Genomic DNA, 16,926 nt, shown 5'->3' with positions numbered 1-16,926 from the left:
TGGGCATCCATATGGAAACAATGTGTGTTGTGGGGAGGGGCAGGGGACAAATGAAAGGGTCTGTCATATTATCTCCATATCCCATAGGGAGAAGGTAAGTTTGGGAATGACTTGATAAAGGCCAGTTCTTTCTGGTATCTATAATCCAGCCAGTTATAGATGAGGACTGAGTTCTGAAAAATCTGAGAAGCTGAAATACTTGAACTATGAAAGGTTTTCCTTTCTTGTCCATTCTGTGTCAAAATAACATTTGAAAGGAACTGAGCTGACTATGAATGTAAAAATAAAAACCTAAGAGTTTCCTCAATTGATTGTTTCTATATTGATGCTGATACAAGAAATTTGGGGTATGGGAGGGAATGGGGGTGGTTTCACAGGATATTATCCTGCTACAGTGATAACCTTGGTTTGTTAAATACATAACCTATTCAATCTCCTCTCTACTAGAGATCCACCACTGTGGGTTTTCTTCAATGTAATGGGTTGAAAATAGAGCATCAGAGTCTCCATCTGTTGTTTGAATTGTCTATTACAAACAGCGATCGTTAGGCAGGAAGGCTGGAGATTCCATGCACAATCAGTGGGTGCCCTGACAGTCAGGGGTAGTAAGAGAATTGGATGCTGGCACAGGGAATGCCACGCTGGATGAATAATGGTACTCCCTGCATTTGCCCCGCTCACAGCAAGCACAAAGTAACACTCTGGAAGCAAGTGAAGGAAGAGAAGAAAGAAAAAATAAATTTTCATTTTGGAACAGCCAACTTGAGGTGGTACAGGGATCTGAGAAAAGACTGTTCATATCAGCTCAGGGTGATTATATAATTAAGAGCAAACATGTCTCATAATCCAATAATGACAGCTGCTTCTTTTGAACCTATGATGGTAACAGTTGTTCTCTTAATCAGTGAGATTAACTTTCCCAAGGTCACATAGCTTCATATCCAAAATTGGCAACTTCATCAGACTTTGTCTTTTAATCTTTCTTGATTATTTTATTATCTAACTTTCCCTGGGTCTATAAGGTCTCTTTCCAAGTCGATATTAAGTTCTGTGGACCTCAAGGACCCTGAGCATTACCGCTCACAACAATTCTTTCCTATAATGTGCTCAAAGAATGTTTATTAAATAAATGCATGAAAATGAAATAATATATAAAGAAGTTCCATCCATCTTCTTACCAACCAGAATATATCCTTTCATAATTCACACTATTCTTCAAGAATAGTATATCAAATTGTGGGAACATTTAGAAAATGTTTTCCCCCAGGAGTAGTCAGGTTATCTCCGATGGGGTCATGGCTTCAGCAAATATTTTCCCATTGATTCAGAACCCTTTAAAAGTAACTTCTCTTACCTTCAGCTGGGTGAAAAATGGCTTGATTAGAACTAGATGTGTGCAATTCTCCTAATGTAACTGTGTATAACATCTGCTGTCATTTATTTTTCTTATTAAATTGTAACCTGTGAGGCAGACTGGAAGCTTAGTGGTAGTATTACTGCCAAGACGCGAGCCAATTCTCAGTCTAAACGCCAAACTACATAGAGTGTAGAAAAGCTAAGTTAAGCTTTAGGATCTCAAATGGATTTTATGGTAGTCTCTGACACTGGTCATCTTAAGCAGTAGTGAAACATAGCTGTGGTGTTTGAATATTTTCCGGCATTTAAGGTATAGATTTTTATGGGGAGCTGCTCTCGTATCAAATAGATTGCAGTAGCAGTGCAGGAGCGGGTTTTTGTCTTTTTTTTTCCCACTGGTATACCTCTTATAGACAGAATAGTGCCAGGAACACAGTAGGTTCTCGATAAATATCTGTTGAGTTAATGCCCAAATTGCATGGGGATCGTTTCTGTCTCCATGGAAGGGTCTTGGAAGGTGGGGGTGGATAGGGGCAGTGAGGTTAATAAGCTCTTACTTTGATGATTGATCAAACTCCAGTACTCATTGTAAAATATATATATAGTTTTTTTGGGGGGGGGGCGTGCACACCGTGCAGTTTGTGGGATCGTAGTTCCCCATTCTGTTACTATCAACATTGATAGATGAAGCTGGAGTAACGCTATATGAAATCTTACAGGTACAAAGATGAAATGTTAAGTGGCACATACCAAATCCCAATATTTCTGGATTAGGAAAGCCCCCTTTCAAAGACACTGTTACTCTACACTCACCATCTTATGTTGACACATAGAGACAGAAGGTAGTCAATCAGTAAGATATTAGTGATATTTAGAAGTACTTGACTTTCAAATTATTAGTCAAAAATTTTATATGTAAAACCAATTTCCTGTATCAAAATTTTAATCTAATTTCATAGATCAGGCACTTTACATTAGGAAATAAATACTGTATCAAACAAAATCGAGTATATCTGAAAAGTGTGGGTCTTGCCCATTAGAATAGTTCCTAAGTGATATCATGATTAGCCTCTGACAAAAATATCAATATTTGATGCCAGTAATTTTTCCATTGGCAATCTAAGTACATTCTGTATTAATGTGAAAATCCATCTGGTATTTGGTCATTTAAAGTATAATAAATATATCATTATATTTATTTTTTAAGCTTTGCAAAGCTTAATGATATCTGGACTAGTGATCTAAACATTTTTATTTGTACATTCTTTTCATTATAAATGTTTAAGTGTGTACTCCCAACATAGTTATCTTAAAAGATTAAAATACATGTACTTTAATATGTAATATACTGTATATTTTATAAAGTATAAACAAAACTAAAAATAATAAAGTCGAATTTCTATTTATATATATTTTTACCTAAAAAAGTTGAGTTGCACAGATTCTAAGTTATAGGTATCCTACTTTGGAAACCACTGACCTAAAAACTGTCATATTCATAACAATAAAGGTATATAAGGAGCAAAAGATACAGGTCAGTAACTATGGTGAAAAGGGATCTTTTAGTAATATCAGTGAAGAAAACACTAAATACTTCAATGGAATCATGGCAGAAGTCACTCTGGAAAAATGATATATGAGTCTAAGAAGTACTATCAAGATTTCTTATCCTGCTTCATCAAGATGATCATTTGATTCTATATGTGTGTGTGTGTGTGTGTGTGTGTGTGTGTGTGTGTTTTCATACCTGTAGAATGTACAAATGGCTCTCATGTAATGAATATTTTTTCATTTTTTTAATAGATCTTTATTGGAGTATAATTGCTTCACAATACTGTGTTAGTTTCTGTTGTACAACAAAGTGAATCAACCATATGCATAAATATATCTCCATATCCCCTCCCTCTTGAGCCTCCCTCCCACCCTCCCTATCCCACCCCTCTAGGTCATCGCAAAGCTCCGAGCTGATCTCCCTGTGCTATGCTGCTGCTTCCCACCAGCCAACTATGTTACATTTGGTAGTGTATATATGTTGATGCTACTCTCACTTCGCCCCAGCTTCCTCCTCCCCAACACTGTGTCCCCAAATCCATTCTCTATGTCTGCTTCTTTATTCCTGCCCTGCCACTAGGTTCATCAGTCCCATTGGTTTTCTTTTTAGATTCCATATATATGTGTTAGCATACGGTATTTGTTTTTCTTTTTCTGACTTACTTCACTCTGTATGACAGACTCGAGGTTCATCCACCTCACTACAAGTAACTCAATTTCATTTCTTTTCCTGGCTGAGTAATATTCCATTGTATATATGTGCCACATCTTCTTTATCCATTCATCTGTCAATGGACATTTAGGGTGTTTCCATCTCCTGGCTATTGTAAATAGTGCTGCAGTGAACATTGTGGTACATGTCTCTTTCTGAATTATGGTTTTCTCAGGGTATATTCCCAGTAGTGGGATTGCTGGGTCATATGGTAGTTCTATTTTTAGTTTTTTAAGTAACCTCCATACTGTTCTCCATAGTGGTTGTATCAATTTACACTCCCACCAAAAGTGCAGGAGGGTTCCCTTTTCACCACACCCTTTCCAGCATTTATTGTTTCTAGATTTTTTTAAATTAATTAATTTATTTTTGGCTGCATTGGGTCTTTGCTGCTGCACGTGGGCTAGATTTTTTGACAATGGCCATTCTGCCCGGTGTGAGGTGATACCTCATTGTAGTTTTGATTTGCATTTCTCTAATAATTAGTGATGTTGAGCATCCTTTCATGTGCCTCTTGACCATCTGTATGCCTTCTTTGGTGAAATGTCTATTTAGGTCTTCTGCCGATTTTTTAATTGAATTGTTTGTTTTTTTGATATTGAGCTCCCTGGGCTGTTTGTATATTTTGGAGATTGATCCTTTGTCCACTGTTTCATTTGCAAATATTTTCTCCCATTCTGAGGGTTATCTTTTTGTCTTGTTTATGGTTTCCTTTGCTGTGCAAAAGCTTTGAAGTTTCATTAGGTCCCATTTGTTTATTTTTGTTTTTATTTCCATTAGTCTAGGAGGTGGGTCAAAAAATATCCTGCTGTGGTTTATGTCAAAGAGTGTTTTTCCTATGTTTTCCTCTAAGAGTTTTATAGTGTCTGGTCTTACATTTAGGTTTTTAATCCATCTGGAGTTTATTTTTGTGTATCGTGTTAGGGAGTGTTCTAATCTCATTCTTTTACATGTAGCTGTCCAGTTTTCCCAGCACCACTTATTGAAGAGGCTGTCTTTTCTGCATTGTATGCTCTTGCCTCCTTTGTCATAAATTAGGTGGCCGTATGTGTGTGGGTTTATCTCTGGGCTTTCTATCCTGTACCACTGATCTATATTTTTATTTTTGTGCCAGTACCATACTCTCTTGATTACTGTAGGTTTGTGTATAGTTTGAAGTCAGGGAGCCTGATTCCTCCAGCTCTGGGTTTTTTCCTAAAGATTGCTTTGGCTATTCGGGGTCTTTTGTGTTTCCATACTAATTGTAAAATTTTTTGTCCTAATTCTGTGAAGAATGCCGTTGGTAATTTGATAGGGATTGCACTGAATCTGTAGATTGCTTTGGGTAGAATAGTCATTTTCACAATATTGATTCTTCCAATATGGTATATTTCTCCATCTGTTTATGTCATCTTTGATTTCTTTCATCAGTGTTTTATAGTTTTCTGAGTACAAGTCTTTTGCCTCCTTAGGTAGGTTTATTCCTAGGTATTTTATCTTTTTGTTGTGACAGTAAATGGGATTGTTTCCTTAATTTCTCCTTCTGATTTTTCATTACTAGTATAGGAATGCCGGAGATTCCTGTGCATTAATTTTGTATCCTGCAACCTTACCAAATTCATTGACTAGTTCTGGTAGTTTTCTGGTGGCATCTTTAGGATCTTCTATGTATAGAAATATGTATTTTCTATGTATAGAAACACTATGTATATGTCATCTGCAAACAGTGACAGTTTAACTTCTTCTTTTCCAATTTGTATTCCTTTTATTTCTTTTTCTTCTCTGATTGCCATGGCTAGGACTTCCAAAACTATGTTGAATAACAGTGGCGAGAGTGGAATGTAATGAATTTTTAAAGGTCAACTAGTGTAAAAGTTTGGTTCAAAAATACTGGCCATGTTCTTATGGTAAAGACTGCTTCTCTTCTAATGACACTATGAGAAACACAATGAGTTCCAGCTTCATTTTGCCTTTCGTGACTTTCTAGTGCTTCATGACAAATCATAAAACCATAATTTAAGTACAGCCTTGGCTAAGAATTTCCTCATTTATTTTTCAAAAGTAGTGCTGTAAAAAACACTTCCAGGAACATTATAAATCACATATTACTATACTGAGATACTTAACTAAATCCAGAGGCATTCTTGCTTTTCAAGTAAATATGAATTGTCTTGTTTAAATATGCACCCAGAATTAGTCCTATAAATTATTTTGCCTTTTGTCACTAAATATGCACACACATAAATACACACACACACACACACACACACACACACACACATTTCAGCATGGATATTATTTTAGAAATTGACTGTAACTAAATACTTAGGCACTTTCAAAGATCTTATTTTTTAAATGAATGGATCATCTGAATTTCTTTCAAGCCATTAAGTCCACGCCATGAATATAGCACCAAGTGAGAAACGGTATTCTGTACACACATTAGAAAGGCAAAATAAATGTGTTTTTAAAATAAAATTGCATACTTTTAGCTTTCTAATGTTAATAACGAGTTCTCCATTACTGACAAATAGCCATACAAATTTCTGTTTAGAAATGGAGGCCCAATGGCAGAGGTAAGTGACTGTCTGGATACCTCACAGTTAATTATCTTCAGGGGTAGCACATTATTTCTCTTGAGAAAAGAGTTCTGAAACAGGTCAATCCCCAGCAGGCACCTGGGCATTATGGGGGTACCAGAGTGTCACTCTATCACTGAAAAATGTCCTAGGAATATCTGAACACCAGGGGAGAGAGATTTATTTTCTAATGTGACTTAAAAAAAATTCCTCTTCTGAAGCTTCCCGATCCTCCTATATCATCATCCCAATGACATGACCAGTTGTCATTTTATTTTCTGTCTACGTAACCTCATGCACAGCTAGGAAATAATGATTTAGGACTTGAAATTCAAAACATAATGGTGTTCCTGTTTTTCATTCCTCATTTTACTCAACACCCCTGCAGAGTTGATGCAAGTACCGAGCTCCCTTTGAAGTCAGCTTGCATCATCTTTGATGGAGTATAAAGCAATAGGAGATACTGACTGCAGTTTTGAGCATCTCAATTCCCATCTCAGATGATGCCCACACATTTGTCATTAAATGCATGGCCTGAGTAAATCCTTGGAAGAATTGCCAAGCAGTTAAAATTGGCAGGTATAGGCTATATATTTTCACGATAAAAGAATAGAAAAGAAAAATGTTAACCTGTTTTTAAAGCATTTTATCTCATATTCCACTTAGGTTATTGTTCCTGTGAGCGATTTTGTAACATATTCTTTTTACTTGGTTCACTTTTTCTAATACTTTTCCTGCTTTGTGAAGTTATGTTATGTATGTGTGTGTGTGTGTGTGTGTGTGTATATATATATATCCAAAACATTTGAGATCTTGAAGGATGACGTTCTTCTTTGTTTACATAATGGTAAAATAAAACGGTATCTGTGGATGACCACTGGGAGTTTTGGCTTTTTAATACACTTTTTAGTACACTTTGCTCTCAGCAATAATTATATACCATAGAGTGAAGTTGAGAGTAATTTGGAGATAAAAGAAAAGCAAGGCATTTGATTGTGAACATTTTCTGCATTTGTGGTAGACAGTAGTACTGATCACCAATCTCTGGTTCTCATCTTCTGTGGGTCCCATAGGAAAATTGTACTTCTTTGTCCCCTTGCTGGTGGGTTTTAGCCATGTGAAATGCTTTGGCCAATAAAATATGAGCAGGGGGGCTAGGTGAAGCCTTTGATTACTTGCACTCTTTTCGTGGTCTTCTGCAGAGATGACTGTGGAAATTACGTGTGCCATGAGATCAAAGTACACTGTGACAACAAGTAAACGTGTAGAATACAGGTGCTGTAGAAAGTGACCCAGGAGGCTGCAGTGGACTTGCCTGATTAAAAATTTAATTTTGGTTGTGTTAAACTATTGAGATTTTAGTGCTGTTTGTTACCACTGCATAACCTAGCCTATCCTGCCTGGCATATATATATATATATATATATATATATATATATATATATATACACTTTTTTATACAGGTGATCTTTGAATAACATGGGTTTGGATGGCGTGGGTCCATTTATACTCAATTTTTTTTCACTATATATGTACTATAGTACTACACAATTCATGGTTGATTGAATCCTTAGATGTGGAACCACAGACATGGAGGTCCTACAGTAAAGCTTCACAGGGATTTTTGACTGTGTGGTGGGTCGGCAACTGTAACCCACACAGCTTTCAAGCGTTCAACTGTATATATAAACTTTTTTGTGTATATACACATAGACACATATATACACAAGATTTTAAAGAAAATACATTTAGTAATTATAACAACTCAAAATAAAAGATACCAAAATTCTGTCTGTGAAATCACACAATACTTTTGTGATTCCCATTGGCCTCAGTGGAATATGCTATAGATAGCTCTGCAGTAAACGTCTTCAAGCCTTCTTTCTCTAGGCACTGAACATTCTACTCTTATTAAGGTAATCATATTAATTTCTCTTGCCTTATACCCTTCTGAAATTGGAGTCATCAAAATCAGTATATTGTTAATAATAATTTAGAATACATTTCTATTATTGGGGGAAAAAAAGGATTTCAAAGCAGCGAGTCAGCAGTTAACAACTTCATAGGAGTTAAAAGAGCAGAGTTTATTGTAGAGGATGTGTAGTTGGTCTGGATGGTTGGATCATGGGTTAGAAGGCGGCCAGGAATGGAGAGGAGGATTGTGGCAGAAAATACGTATGGATAATTCTTTCCTGTGTTGCCTTACGTCTATATATCACAACAAGATATTACATTCCATTAAATTTGACAACATTTCCATTAAAAACACAATCTGAATCCTAAGAGGAAAATACTGACTACCAGAAACATAAGATTCTCAGAGGGCTTAGCAAACTGTATGCTAAATTGCAGACAGACATGTTAGTTACCTTTGAATCAGTAATTTAAATCTTTCCCCTTATTTTTCCATTGAATTTTCAGTAGGTCACTCTCAAGTCAAAATTTAATTTTATGTGGTTGAAGTGGTACAGCCAAAATGAAATTGCATGCTATAGGGGGAAAAATTTAACCTACTTTTAATAGCCCCTTTGAAAGATACTTTAAAGACATGACTTACTCTCATAGCATGTTGACTATCTGAAGAATGAATTATTATATCCTTGTCAAATTTTAAATAGCATGCTGTTAAAAATATTAGTCACACAGGGGGCTGTTTGACAGTAATGTCACAGAAAAGCTCTGGTCTATATGAACAGACAGAGTCTGCAACTTAATATTATAGTTCCATGGAGCTCTGCTTTCCGCAGGGATCCACAGAGACGTGAGGGTGGGAAATCGTTTCAGCTTTACTTGGAACGTTGGCGGAACTCGCCAACTGATGTTGAGGAGGCCTTGTGTTTCCTTTCTTCCCGTCCTTCTCCGGCAGAACTTAGTGGAGAGCCTAAAAGAAATGATAAAGCTATCATTTCAAGTGGGAAGAGTTTCTTTCTTTTTTTAAAAAAATACATCCAAGAAATATGAGTTGAGATCTAGACTAGAGGTTGTAAAGAAAATGATCCAAAGAATTTCTTTTAAAAGGCAGGGTTTTTTTGTTTTGTTTTGTTTTCTTTAAGCCTAAAAATATAAGATTAGAAACTGTCTTGGATGAGTCCAACTGTGATTAAAAAAATAAATCTTTTATAGTTCAGTCAAGAATTGTTCCCCTTTTTGTTCTTTGACTTTTCCTTGCAGGGAAAGGGGCAATCTTTACCTAATCAGAGCAAAGCAAGAATCACTGAGGCAGCAGAAGCATCATGCAGGTGAAGGTCAGGCCAATTTTCCCCAAGTAATGCTGTTTTATCACTCATCCAACAAAGATTGGGGCCTTTTTTTCCTTGATCCTTTTATGCTTTCCCCTATTACTTTAACAGATCTGAACAAACCAGAGATTCTTCATCCAAAAGTTCTATTTAGCTCCATTTATTTCAAATCCCCCCAATTTCACATCTCAGTGTTACGGCAGCTTATGGGTAATATAAAATCCATGAGTCAGGCAGGAAGGCAAAGGTACCTAAAAACAGAATTGACACAGGACACTGATTGTTTTCATCGGTCTTTTGCCCTTCAGCGCTGGGCTTCACGTCAGCCCTGTTATTCCACCCACCTTTTAGTTTCAAGGGTTTCTGTCTTCTGTGTGTCTACTACACATGAACGTTGTTGATGAAATATTGAGTTACAAATTGAATGATGTTACTCTTGGCAACTTGGATAAAGAGCGTTTTGAGAAGCCAAGACTATAAAACAAATACTCACCCTAGGGATGTGTGGCATCCTAAACAAATGTATTCAGTTGCCTCTGATTAACTGCTACAAAGCTGTAACACTCCAGGTCGCAATGCTACTCTTGTAACCCATTTGCTCTTGGGAGTAGATCTGGTGTTGCCACAATGGGATATCAACAGGAGGAAATGGGAAAAGTGACATTTTGCAAGATAAAGTTAAGAATTATTTTAATAATTAAAAAAAATCATCTTATTTTAAAAGTATAGCATTTTGATTTATAAGCAGCACTAAGGCACTGCTTCTTAATCCTGGCAGCTTTGACTCAGTTTTCCTGTATCTGAGGAACTCTAAATTATCCTGGCTTGCTTAGCCTGCCCTCTCTCCACCTTTCTCCTTTCATTGATCTTTTTTAACTCACATCTTTACTTGCCAATTATTTCTCTCTCCTTTTTCCCTTTCTTCCTTCTCCAGAGCCCAGGTGAGGGGATGGCTGCTTTCAGATGGAGGGATCCATCTGGATACTTTTCCCCTCTCAAAGTGGCTTAAAGTAGGTTTTTAAAGCTAAAAATTTCAAAGCTTCATGAACATACTGAAAATGTTATTTTGAGAACACTGTAATGACTCTCTAAATGCTAGTCATTTGAGTTCTTTAGAGATGAGTAGATTAGGGTCTCTGAGAGGGTCAATATTCATATTTAATCATAAACACTTTGTATCATTATAAAAGATCCAGAATTATTTGCAGGTATTTTATTAGCAAGTCAGTTCATATTACTATCTTGAAAGAAAAAGAATTTAAAATATCACCAGTTTTTCCTTTATTTTAGAATATACTTTCTATCACCCATTTTGAATCAATGAACTTTCACAATATGTATATCTTCATCCCATTCTCCAGAGTTCCATTTATCTTCAAGTGGAACAATTTCAAACAACATTTTAAAAAGAATTATTATTAGAAGAATTCAGTGACTTCCAGTTCTATCACAAATATGGCTAAAATAAAAATGCTTATCTGGTAGCTTTTTATTTGATTCACAAAGCAGTTTTCAGAAACCAGTAATGTATGATTCCCTGTCTGGCACAGTAAACAACAGAGCACTTTTTATCTCTCAGTTGATGTTTGTATGCTCAGTTAACCAGCCATTGTATGCTGTCTCTTCTAAGGGTTGTAGAAATTTAAATACAGTAAATGCTCTATGACACTTCTGCTGTTGTGAAGTTAATTCTTTTCCTCGAGGAGAAGATCAGTTAGCAATTACTTCAGGGCAGTCCATACAGGCCATCTTAGTTGGCCATTAATTAAGCAATAAGATATGACAGGCAATGTATTTCTGGGCCATTTAACATACCTCTTGAGAGATTTTTTTTAAAGCAAGAGGCTAAAGGTCAAGTGACTTTAACTACTTGAGAAGTTCACTGCCAAAAATTTTCTATTACTACAAGGACATTTAAATGAAAATTATTGATACTAAGACAAACACAGGGAGTTTCTAGTGTATAGTTAGGAAATCAAGCCAAAACAATAAAAAAAAAAGGCTAATGAGTGTACTGTACATTGTACTGCAGTTTGTCATATCGCATCTCATTTAATTTTCCCAGTGACCTTGTGAGGTGCCTCTTATCCCCATTATACAGTTGAGGCCTGTGAGGCTCTGGCTGAAGTGTTTTGCACTCTGATTTAGAATTCTGAAATTAAATATTGTTGGATTCCAAGCTCTTGATTTAGCTGACTTAAAGCATTGTTCTTCCCTACCCAGACCCTAACTTCTTTTGATGAGAGCAAAGACCTTTTGAGAAAAAATGGCTGTCCCATGGGCTACTAGAAAACCAATTCTCCAAACTTCATGACTCCTTTTTTAGTGAGTTTTGCAAAAATTAATAACAGAGTTTATTAAGTAAACCATTAATTAATCCCATGAATCAAAGAATAAATATAATAGCAAACATGCTAGACAAGCCATCTGGAAGACACTTTTTTGGGTTTCACTGGACAATACTGAGATTTGTCTGGAAAATGCCCTACCATGCTGAGGTCCTTTCTTGATAACATTGTCCTATTTATGCACCTTATTCCATCTCCCTTGGTCCAGGCACTCGTCCTCATTTGGCTCCTAGACGCTGTGCTCAGCCCCACTCTTGTTGTATGTATGGACACACTCTATTAGTTTCTTATTGTGACAGAAACATGGTCAACTCTCTCTTAGAATTAATGGGTTAAGTTTTCCTAAGTTACCCCTGACCCCTCACTCAGCACTTGGTATGCTTCAGACTTAACCTCTCAATTCTACCCATCTTTTTTGAGTTTTCATACTCTACTGATTCCCATCTTTCCCTGCTTATTGTTTTCACCAGAGATACCCTGATAAGCAACACCTAATTTCATTTTATATTCCAAGTGCTTATCACAGTATCTGATATATATTATATGCTCAATAAATAGTTGTTTTATTTGCTAAATTGATGTATGAATAATTTTATGGATCAAAAATTTCAAACATTAACTAAATATTAACCAGCAGAGAATATTCTCTAATATCTAATTTAATTTTTTATCATGGCATTTTTTAGCTTCCCAAACTCACTTTCACTTTTAATATGCCCAGAGAATTACCTAGATTTTATTTCTTTGTCTTCATTGAAACAGTTTTTAATGTCGGCTTCTGTGACACACCACTCACCTTGTTTTAATTCTGTCTAATGACTTCATTCATCCACTTACTCAATATCTATTGAGGATCGACTATACTTCATCTTTTTTCATGTTATCAAGACTACAGTTTTAGCAGAACTCAATAGCTTTATATTGAGTTAAAATTGTTTCCAGATTCTCACCCTACATTATTCCTCAGTCTTAATTTTCCAAAATTGTACAGTTTTATTTTGTGTGTCTGGGTACATGTGCACACATGTGTATTCCTGGATGTATTCCAGGTCAGAATTTGTTGAGTCAGTTATTATGCAAGTGACATTTTAAACCAAAAGAATGCCCTTTGGTCACTCTTTTGGTCAAACATAGAAGAAATTCATAGGTATGGTTTTCTGTTGTCTCCATTGGCTAAAATCAAAGGAAACCCTTGTACATTTTATCATTTAAATCTAGGTGAGTTCAATCAAACAGTAATTGGGGCTCCCTCAAGTTTTTGAGAGGGGATTTTGATTTGAAATGTTGAAGGGGATAGTTGTTTTCATAGGACATGGATTTGTGAGGATGTGTGTAATCCTAGAGGATCTGGCAGCCTTCTCGTGGGGCTGAGAGGGTTGTCTGTCTGAGGGAGGAACCAAGCTAAAGAGAAGAAGACCTAAGAGGCGGAGAGAAGAGAGTGACTTCTGATGTCATTCTTCAAACTTCTGGATATTATTCTATCCTTGCTGATGTTCCCAGGGTGAGTGATATAAATTACCACAAATATGTTGAACCTAGATGAAGTGTAGCTCTCCAAATATAAATTTATGGTTGAAATAGGCTTCTAAGTTTCTTCAGAGTTCTTTCATAAGGTGGATTAGACAGAATGTTTACCACAAGCCTTCCATGGTTTCACTGTTAAGGAAGACTTGCAGCAGTCAAATTATGGTGTCACATAAAAATTTACTCAACAAAGTCTTCTTATAGAAATCTCAGACAAAATAGGTCTTTATGGTGAACTGTTTGAGTGCTACTTCCTGTTTAAATGAAGTTCCATGGAGACCGTGCATTTTGAGGTCCAATATTGAGACCAAACTTCAAGGTGTGTTTTGTTCATCTTTTCTAGGCAGCTGAGGTCTGCACAAATATTAAGCTTTTATCCTTAGAATGCTTTTTCAGACTATTGCCAGGAAGACCTGATCTGCTGTATTACTGTAGATGGCTGTCTCTAATACACCAATAGTTATTAAAGGCTCAAATCATGGGTTCTTAGATTCCCCCCCAATTTTTCCTTTTTTTTTCATTTGTAAAAGGCTTCTACAAGAATTACTGTGCATGCACAAAAAGGGCCCATTTAGAAAATAGTTTGTGAATCCCCATTTTGTACAGTAATGGTCCATATAACTGTATTAAGTCACTTCCTTTAATAGGGAGAGTGCCTTTTTAGTTTGTGAGAAATATGCCCCTGCTGAGGTTTGAACCAGGTACCCTTGGATCTAAAAGCATTTGCTTTACTCTTTAGATAAAGTGAAATCTTCTTAAAAGGGGGTCGGGGGGGTGGTGGGTGTTCTCTTTGACTTTGGAGCCATGTCTTCGGCAATTTTATTTTTCTTTCTGAGTTGCTTTCTTGGTCTCTTCTCTTCCTCCTTTGTTTTATCTGTTCTAGGTTCTTTTATCATTTCCTTATTTGGCTGGTGTTGGCTTTTAAAAATATGAATATGAACTTCTGCATCTAAGACCAGTATTTAATATCTAATAATGACCATTTGCTGAGCTAAATAATCTGTAAATGCCAGGTCCCAAACCTGGGCTAGAGAATCTGTAATATTCTCCCACCTGGAAGAGTTCATGAGTCTAAGTTATTTGTGTCAAGTTAAAAGTGGAAATATTTTTTTCCATGGAAGAAAAATGATCATGTGGTAGTTTGAATTGGATAGTTTCTGTGAATTGCTTCGTGGTAGCCATTTTGCCAATAAGACTTCTAGAATACTCTTCTTAAAAATATATTGGGAGATCAGCTCGGTGCTTTGTGACCACCTAGAGGAGTGGGATAGGGAGGGTGGGAGGGAGACGCAAGAGGGAGGAGATATGGGGATATATGTATACATATAGCTGATTCACTTTGTTGTACAGCAGAAACTAACACAACATTGTAAAGCAATTATACTCCAGTAAAGATGTTAAAAAATTAAAAAAAAAATAAAGTGAGAAAAAACAAACAAACAAAAACTATACATATATATATATATATATAGTGGTAATTAAAGAAAAGTTTAATCTCACGTGTCCCCTCAGATTCCCACTATATACCCACTAGGAAAGTTCTAGTGCTTTTGCAATTCGTGATGCAACATGCCATCATTCTTTGCAAATCTCTTCATATTCAAAAAGGTTTAACAAGTGAATTATAGATACTTATGAGCTTTTATAGGATGCGCTTGTTTTATTCTCACAACTTGATTGTGTTCCAAATGTTTCCTAAGCAAAATAGCATGTGGAAATCGCTAATAAATGGGCTAGATTGGATGATAGGCTATAATACTACCGGCACCACAGTGACTTTCTTCCTCCTTTGTCAGGGCAGGGTTCCACTCAGATTATAGTAGCCACAGGAAACCAGGCTGTAGATCCTTAGTTGCCATTGTTTCATCATTAAACATGTCTTAAATGTTCACAATATGCCAGGTGCTTTATGGAACATGTAAAGACTAGTTCTTGCATAGGAGAAAAAATGTTTGTTCAAGGATGACATTGGACACATTGTAATTACTCTCACTGGAGATATATATATATATATATATATATATATATATATATATATATATATATATATCAAAAAGGGTTTCTGGGTACAGGAAAGAGAACTTATCAAGGCATGTTTTCTTTTTGTTGCAATGCCAGCCCTAATTCTTCACTCATAGCTCTCTGAGGTCAAGCTTATAACAATTTAGATCTGAATTTGGTAATTCATTCAAGATCAGAATATGAAAAACGTTGTTATTTACCAGGATCTTTGAAAGCCAGGAAAGCCTGTATGGATTCTTTCTTGGACAGTGAAATTGCAATCCAGCTCTAAGTTCCTGGAATCACCTTGTGTTTGAAAGAAGTCACCAGCAACAGCTAAAACCTTGAGGTTCAAAGTTGACCTGAAATCAGGCTGGAGAGTCTTTGTATCAGAGAGTAACACCAGTTCTACACTAGATTGGGAGACAAAATCTAAAAATAAGTGCTTTTTAATTATCCATAGTCTCTTTAGTGTCAGATCCAGTTAACCACACAACACGCAAATGAATGTCCAGCAAAGTGCTTGCAACGTAACATTTATTCAATAAATATTTGTGGAACAAAGGAAGTTCCGAGAACTGTAGTAAGAAAATATGAATCATGATCCCCGACCAGAAGAAAATGAAATTAATATTTGCAAACCAATTAGACACCATGATAATTGAGAAGTGCTGGGTCTGAATTACTGTTTCCCTAACCTAGACTTTTATGCACTACAAAATATCAAAAATAGTTTTTCTTTCAGGGCCAATATTAGGCATTTTTTAAGTTTTGGGGGCAATAAGAATGTACCACTGAACTCTTCCCAAAAGATTTCTCCCTTCTCAGGTGTTTTCTGGAAAAAAAATTTTTTTAAGGAGTTCACAATTTCAGTCATAGAAATAAAGGGCTTAAATGCTTTGTTTTGCTAATTGGAAGAGTTAAGATAAAAAAGGTTTACTAGTTCCTTTCTTGTTTCTCTGGGTCAGGGATAGGAAGGCTCTGGATGCCTAAAGGAAGAAACATAAATATCACTGAAATAATGCAAGAGTACAGAAAGGGTACATTAAATTTTAGACTTCTTCTGCGTGAAAAAGTAAACATAAAAGTTGTGTTCAGTCATTTCAAACAATCACGAGCACTATCTTCAGTTGAGAATTTTGGTCATTTTTATATAGTTGTATTTTCCTGTTCAGTAGTGTAAACAGCAAGAACACAATTCTCTCCAGGCAGATTATTGCCTCCCCAAATTCGATTTAATGTAGTCAATACCTTTTCTTTCCACCTTCAATTCTTTATTAAAGAAGCATAATTATCAGCAAACATGTTTTATAGAAAGATAAGGAGAGATGAAACTGCAACTTAAAGTCTTGTGAATGATTACCTTCCACTGTATCTTCCTTTAATTAATTGCCCTGTCATCTCCTGCAGATAACTAGCACCTTGAAAGAGGGAGACTCCATAGGGTGCAACCAGAATAATATTCTGTCTCTCTTCTCCCTGCTTCCTCCACTCTCTGCCGCCATTACCTTAATTATTCAAACCTCTTCTCCAGACTTGTTTTCTCTGCTGCTTGCATGAAGTCTCAAGCATACCATAACTTTTTCTGGACATTCTTAGATAATAAGCCCCTTAGTCAATTTTGGTAGAAACAAGTT

At 36.0% G+C, this 16,926-nt stretch overlaps 1 long non-coding RNA gene across 10 annotated transcripts in view; it reads left to right on the top strand.

Annotated features, from left to right (window-relative positions):
• Positions 1-16,926, top strand: part of LOC132597271 (uncharacterized) — a 322,871-nt gene that overhangs the window by 288,574 nt on the left and 17,371 nt on the right. The gene's annotated exons all lie outside the window — the stretch shown is intronic.

The sequence above is a fragment of the Globicephala melas genome, chromosome 4 (assembly GCF_963455315.2).
Source record: "Globicephala melas chromosome 4, mGloMel1.2, whole genome shotgun sequence".
NCBI classification, from domain to species: Eukaryota; Metazoa; Chordata; class Mammalia; order Artiodactyla; family Delphinidae; genus Globicephala; species Globicephala melas.
The sequence above is the reverse complement of the archived record's forward strand: the minus strand, read 5'-3'. Positions and strand labels throughout refer to the sequence as shown.